Genomic DNA, 7,777 nt, shown 5'->3' with positions numbered 1-7,777 from the left:
GAATCACCATGTCAATGTAAGATACTGTCATTATTTTCAAAGGGCAAGAACAAAGACCAAGGAATTGTGTTAGTGGGATATACAGTATCAGCTCTTTGTTACAATTTTGATTTCCTGTTTTTCCAGGCAAGGTCAGCTTGTCTCAGACCCAAGCTTCTGATGATTCCCAATGTCCAAGGTTTTTATATTCAGGAAACATGTCTGGACCATGCTTGAGTCCTGTATTGTGTTTTATGCATTAAAAAACCAAGTAAATGTGTGTGGAATGGAAGGAATTTGATTCCCTGGAGCCTAGTTCTATTTCTGCTAAAGATAAAACAAATGTTTCTCAGTCAGATACTAATCCAGGTAATGGGTGATGTAATAAAATATGCAAAGTGGAGGCAAAATCTATGTGATAGAAATGGAGAAAAAAATACAAAAGGAAATTCTTTTGTCCTCCATGTTGATATTCCTATGTTTAAAAGGATTCACTTGCAAAGGATTTATGGACCTAGTGCACACTTTTTTCCTACTAAGGGGACTCAAATCTTGAAATCAGTCTTTTCATCCTATAAAGTTTAAAATTTTGTTACAGAGATAGGATATGATCACATGAAACTATGAAAAATAAAAGTATGATAAAACCTAGTATTTATTGGTGATGGAATTCCAGTTGAGCTATTTCAAATCTGAAAGATGATGCTGTGAAAGTGCTGCACTCAATATGCCAGCAAATTTGGAAAACTCAGCAGTGGCCACAGAACTGGAAAAGGTCAGTTTTCACTACAATCCCAAAGAAAGGCAATGCCAAAGAATGAATGCTCAAACTACCACACAATTGCACTCATCTCACACACTAGTAAAGTAATGCTCTAAATTCTCCAAGCCAGGCTTCAGCAATACGTGAACCATGAACTTCCAGCTGTTCATGCTGGTTTTATAAAAGGCAGAGGAACCGGAGATCAAATTGCCAACATCCACTGGATCATTGAAAAAGCAAGAGAGTTCCAGTAAAATATCTATTTCTGCTTTATTGACTATGCCAAAGCCTTTGACTGTGTGTATCACAATAAACTGTGGACAATTCTGAAAGAGATGGGAATACCAGAGCACCTGACCTGCCTCTTGAGAAACCTGTATGCAGGTTAGGAAGCAACAGTTAGAACTGGACATGGAACAACAGACTGGTTCCAAATAAGAAAAGGAGTACGTCAAAGCTGTATATTGTCACCCTGCTATTTTAACTTATATGCAGAGTACATCATGAGAAACACTGGGCTGGAGGAAGCACAAACTGAAATCAAGATTGCCAGGAGAAATATCAATAACCTCAGATAGGCAGATGACACCACCCTTATGGCAGAAAGTGAAGAGGAACTCAAAAGCCTCTTGATGAAAGTGAAAGAGGAGAGTGAAAAGGTTGGCTTGAAGTTCAACATTCAGAAAACAAAGATCATGGCATCTGGTCCCATCACTTCATGGGAAATAAATGGGGAAACAGTGGAAACAGTGTCAGACTTTATTTTTTTGGGCTCCAAAATCACTGCAGATGCTGATTGCAGCCATGAAACTAAAAGACGCTTACTGCTTGGAAGGAAAGTTATGACCAACCTAGATAGCGGATTAAAAAGCAGAGACATTACTTTCCCAACGAAGGTCCGTCTAGTCAAGACTATGGTTTTTTCCGTGGTCATGTATGGATGTGAGAGTTGGACTGTGAAGAAGGCTGATCGCCGAAGAATTGATGCTTTTGAACTATGGTGCGGAGAAGACTCTTGAGAGTCCCTTGTACTGCAAGGAGATCCAACCAGTCCATTCTAGAGGAGATCAATCCTGGATGTTCATTGGAGGGACTGATGCTAAAGCTGAAACTCCAATACTTTGGCCACCTCATGTGACGAGTTGACTCACTGGAAAAGATTTTGATGCTTGGAAAGGTTGGGGGCGAGAGGAGAAGGGGACGACAGAGAATGAGATGGCTGGATGGCATCACCGACTCTATGGGCATGAGTTTGTGTGAACTCCGGTAGTTGGTGATGGACAGGGAGGCCTGGCGTGCTGTGATTCATGGGGTCGCAGAGAGTCGGACACAACTGAGCGACTGAACTGAACTGAACTGAACTGATGCAAATGACACCACCCTTATGGCAGAAAATGAAGAAGAACTAAAAGGTCTCTTGATGAAAGTGAAAGAGGAGCATGAAAAGGTTGTCTTGAAGCTTAACATTCAGAAAACAAAGATCATGGCATCTGGTCCCATCACTTCATGGCAAATAGATGGGGAAACAGTGGAAACAGTGGTAGACTTTATTTTGGGGGGCTACAAAATCACTGCAGATGATGACAAAAGCCATGAAATTGAAAGACACTAACTCCTTGGAAGGAAAGTTATGACCAACCTAGACAGCATATTAAAAAGCAGAGACATCACTTTGTCAACAATGGTCTGTCTAGTCAAGGCTATGGTTTTTCCAATGGTCATAGATGGATGTGAGAGTTGGACTGTGAAGAAAGCTGATCACGAAAGAATTGACGCTTTTGAACTGTGGTGTTGGAGAATACTCTTGAGAGTCCCTTGGACTGCAACGAGGTCTAACCAGTCCATCCTAAAGGAGATCAGTCCTGGGTGTTCATTTGAAGGACTGATGCTGAAGCTGAAACTCCAATACTTTGGCCACCTGATACAAAGAGATGACTCATTTGAAAAGACCCTGATGCTGGGAAAGATTGAAGGCAGGAGGAGAAGGGGATGACAGACGATAAGATGGTTGGATGGCATCACCGACTCAATGGATTTGAGTTTGGGTGGACTCCAGGTGTTGGTGATGGACAGAGAGGCCTGGCGTGCTGCAGTCCATGGGGTCGCAAAGAGTCAGACACGACTGAGCAACTGCATTGAACTGAACTGAACTGATTATTTGTTTGTGTGTGTGTGTGTTCAGTTGTTCAGTCATGTCAGACCCTTTCTAGCCCCCACGGACTTTAGCACACCAGGCTCCTCTGCCCGTGGAGTTTTCCAAGAAAGAATTCTGGAGTGGGATGCCATTTGCTACTCCAAGGGGATCTTCCCAATGCTGTGATAGAACCTGTGTCTCTTGTGTATCCTGAATTGATAGGCAGATTCTTCACCACTGCTCCACTTGGGAAGCCCTGTTTATGATAAATACTATATGAGATCTTATACACATGCACACATGTCTGTATTCCTATGCACAATTTCTAAGGCAACTATCATAGTTACTCTAGTAGATATTATAGTTATTATATCCATAATATATCTATTATATATATAATAGATATCAGTATATAATATATCTATTATTATAGAGATTATAGTTAACTTAACCCATACAAATGGGGAAATAGGTAAAAAAGGTTAGAAGATCTGGGGTTTAAATTCAGATCTGCATAAGACCAAATATCCAAGTTCTGTCACGGTGAATAAGCCTCAAATTTCGTGTTTCTGATTAAAGTGGAAATGATAATACATGGTCTGAGCCATCAGTGAATGTTTTCAGCTTAAGTGTGTCCCTGAAGTAATAATGTATTTGGACAGGCTGGTAAAAACATTCATATTTTGAGGAAAGGTCCCAAGAACATGTTTTTAAAAGCGAGAAAATTGCCAGGTTGTCTAAACATTTTCATATTTAAGACACTTTTTTTTAATTTAAATTGTATCATTTGAGTTATGACTTTCTTTCTTATTTAATATATGTCCATCCAGTCTAGTCATCACCATCAGTATCACCGTGTACCAGCCAAAGAGATTTCTAAGGGCTAAAAATACCACGATGAATAAAACATAAAAATCACTACCCTGAATACGAGAAAGAGGCCCCACTTTGGAGATGCTGATGTGTGAGAGGTTACCAGCTGAGATGCAGGAAACATCTGCTTCTCTGACTCTTCACTCCAAAGAAACAGTCTTAAGACCCTTGGGGGGTGATAGAGGGGATGTCAAAGGACATCCTTCCATCCTCAAAACCTCTGGAGAAGGGACAGAAGTAAACTCACATGCTTCTGGGAAGAGATAGAAAACGTTTCATATTTTACTCACTATGTTATAGCATTGCAAAAAAAATTGATGGAAGAGATGAAAAGAGGTATTGGATCATGAGTCACAGGAGTCACAGGACTTTCATACCCTCTTACCCCAAAGCAACTGCTGAAGACACAGTTACAGCTCGGGGTGTGTGGCAAACACCTTGTAGTTCTGCTGTGTTATCTAATAAGCAGTCTATAATCAGTGACCTATGTGTGGAACCGTCTTCCCACCACCAAAATATTCAGCAATGGGAAATAAGAGATAGAGAGTGACTACCCTTCCCTAATTGATCCCTTGAAGCAGTTTTATTTCTGTCTTCAAGGGATTTAAAGTGGTATTAGGAGACGCCGTTATCTCCCAGAGGAATTAGGCAGATGTGTGAGCAGCTGCATGAGTTTTTAAGCAGCATGTTTGCTAAGATCCTGTGTATCGTGGGTGTTGCACACCAATGGGACCCTTGGTTGCTTCTTGGAGACTTGACATTTGCAAAGCCTTGTGAGTTGGTTTTTAAGAATCGCTCACTTCAGGGCTGCCGGCAACCAGTATCTTTGGTAGCTACTCTTCTGGTCTTTGTTCTCAACTCTTCCAATGTTACAGGATATGTTTTATACTTACAGAAAAAGCCTCTAATTCTGTATTAAATCACTCCTCCTGGAATACCTAGAACAGCTTCTGTTTATCTCTATGAATTCTAATTGATATAGGGTCTTTACGATTTGGGTGTGTTCTCAGTGAGTGATAACAAATTGCCAAAGTGGGTAGAGGTTAGGAGGCTGGGGTGAAATGGTGCGTGTAATGAATTGGGAGAAAGCAACTGTGTGTATGTAACCATGAGAACTCTAACTCACTGGAAAGACACCTTAAGGATATCTTTATACATGGATACAATAAAATCTTTACTTATATGAGAGCTAACAGTAAATTCTGCCTATAGAGAATACTCAGCTTGCAACACACTTTCATGCACACTAACCCTCTTAGATTTGAGAGAGGTCTCACAGTGATATATATATCCTCTGAACTCACTTGAGTCTACTCAATAATCTTATCTCAACACCATAGCAACCCTGGAAGTTACTATGTGCCCTTTATCTTGTTTATTCCTTTATCCCTTTATAAGCCATGAAACTGAGACTTTGAACCATTAAGCTCATTTTACTCACTTATTCATTGAACAAATGCACATTGGTCACTTACTGTGTGTTAGGCATTGTGTCAGGTACCACGGACAGGCTTCCCAGGTGAAAGGGCTTCCCTGGTAGCTCAGATGGTAAAGAATCTGTCTGCATTGTAGGAGACTTGGGTTCGATCCCTGGATTGGGAAAATCCCCTAGCGAAGGGAATGGCGACCCACTCCAGTATTCGTGCTTGGAGAATTCCATGGACAGAGGCGCCTGGAGAGCTGCAGTCCATGGAGCCCCAAAGAGCCAGACATGACTGAGTGCCAAACAGCAACAACAATAGCCAGGGACAAAGGAATAAAAAAGAAAACCATCTCCTGGCCCTCGTGCTTCTTTAGTGAGAAACATTGACATTAAATAAAGGATTTTTAGTGCAATAAATGCTTTTACCAAAGGGAAAGCAGAAGGTGATACGGAGACTTTAATTTTAGCGCTACACAGAGAAGGCCTCCCTGGAGAGCTAATACCTAAAGTGTTACTGAGACCTGAAGAATGGCAAAGCAATGGTGCCTAGCTCAAACTCACACAGACAGGAAATGGAAAAGCCTAGAATGTGATTCAGGTTTCCTTTCTTCATGACACAATGTTTGGGCTTGACTGCTTTCCTAATTTGGAGGAAGGAGGCTTTTCCATATTTGTATCAATCTGTGAATTAATAAGTTATCAACCCCTCTTTAGTTCCTTGAACTGCAAGGCAATTACTTTGGTCACCTGATATGAAGAGTCGACTCATTGGAAAAGACCCTGATGCTGGGAAAGATTGTGGGCAGGAGGAGAAGGGAATGATATAGGATGAGATTTATGGATGGTGTCACTGACTCAATGGACATGAGATTGAGTAAATTCCTGGAGATAGTGGAGGACAGGGAAGCCTGGCATGCTGAAGTCCATGGGGTCACAAAGAGTCCAACTCAACTGAGTGACTAAACTATAAACCCTCTATGGTTAGGTTGATTTGGCTATTGCTTCCTTATAAAGAGCATAAATCTCAACAAAGCATTTAAAATCTATGTGGCAGGGCCTAGGCAATCCTAATAGTTCATAAATACTCATTTCTTTTCTAAGGTGTATAAAGGGACATGAATTTATTAAATTGAATTATATGGATTTGCTGATGTTTAATCATTTTTACTTTTAAAAGGACAGTTTTGTATGGCTCTTACCTAAGACTGAACTAGCAAACCCAGTGCAAGTTTGGAGTGTTCTATGCAATTCATGCAAGTCCTTTGTCAAATATAAGAAATACATCAATAAAACAAAAATCACCATAGATAAAAAGTATAAAACCTGAATAACCATGAAGTCTGGGAGAACTCACAACATTTAAAAAACTACCATGATAGTTATGGAGAGAAAGCACTTTTTAAAAGTTGTCTAATTACAAATTGACTTCACCAAGTCAATAATTCCAGAACTGAAGAAGAACTGCAGGATATAAATGACCTTCTGGTTGAATCAATAACAAATTGACTTAAAACAGTCTAAATTATAGTGAAGATCATGATGACATTTAGAAGTACATTTTTAAAATGTAAATTGCTTGAAAGTTTTGAAATGAGCCATTGTCTCATAATGGTTGGACAAAGTCTGCAACAAGTAAATATTTTCAATCCTAGCATTTTATGCTAAGGAATATTTTCAAGCAAATAAATATTTTTAAGATTTCCAATGATAAAATTTTATTTAGAAAAATTTATGTAATTATTTTATACAGGTTATGTTTGCTTGTGAGGTGGAGAAATTTATTTCCATTTTTGACAAATCTTGAAATTGATAATTACTTTGAGGAGAGGAATTTGACAATGCATGCTAAAAAATCCAATGAATGTTTTCCTCACATAATTTCAACTGGGATGATATCACCTGCAAGGGGGAGATAAATTGGTCAGAAAAAGAGGGTGGGATCTTAGTCTTTTAACATATAAAGTATACTGATACCCAATTTCCCAATATAGAAGATGATTCATTATTGTGATATATTCCTAAAATGATGTCATGTGCACTCTCTGCAAATGTGGAAGAAGTTTGGTATGGAACATGTTCATATTTTCATAACTGGGAAAATATTGCATAGTATTATCACTTTCTCAAAATGCATATTAGCATTTATATGTAGAACAAAATTGGCTAAAATAATTCATATCAAAATATCTTAGTGATTATCAATGAGAGGGAAATTACAAATAATCTTTTTCTCCCTTTTCTCTGCTGTTTCTTTTATTTGTTTCTATCAATTCAATACCTGTGCATAATGTGAAATTTCAAACAATAATAAATGAATTAAAAATTAAATGAGAGATTTGCTATGCTGCTGCTGCTGCTAAATCGCTTCAGTCGTGTTCCACTCTGTGCAGTCCCATAGACCGCCTCCCACCAGGCTACCCTGTCCCTGGGATTCTCCAGACAAGAACACTGGAGTGGGTTGATATTTCCTTCTCCAATGCATGAAAGTGAAAAGTGAAAGCGAAGTCGTTCAGTCGTGTCCGACTCAGCGACCTCATGGACTGCAGCCTACCAGGTTCCTCCATCCATGGGATTTTCCAGGCAAGAGTACTGGAGTGGGGTGCCA

Source organism: Moschus berezovskii, chromosome 25, assembly GCF_049115385.1.
Source record: "Moschus berezovskii isolate FMDL1 chromosome 25, NW_MosBer_1.0, whole genome shotgun sequence".
NCBI lineage: Eukaryota > Metazoa > Chordata > Mammalia > Artiodactyla > Moschidae > Moschus > Moschus berezovskii.
The sequence above is the reverse complement of the archived record's forward strand: the minus strand, read 5'-3'. Positions refer to the sequence as shown.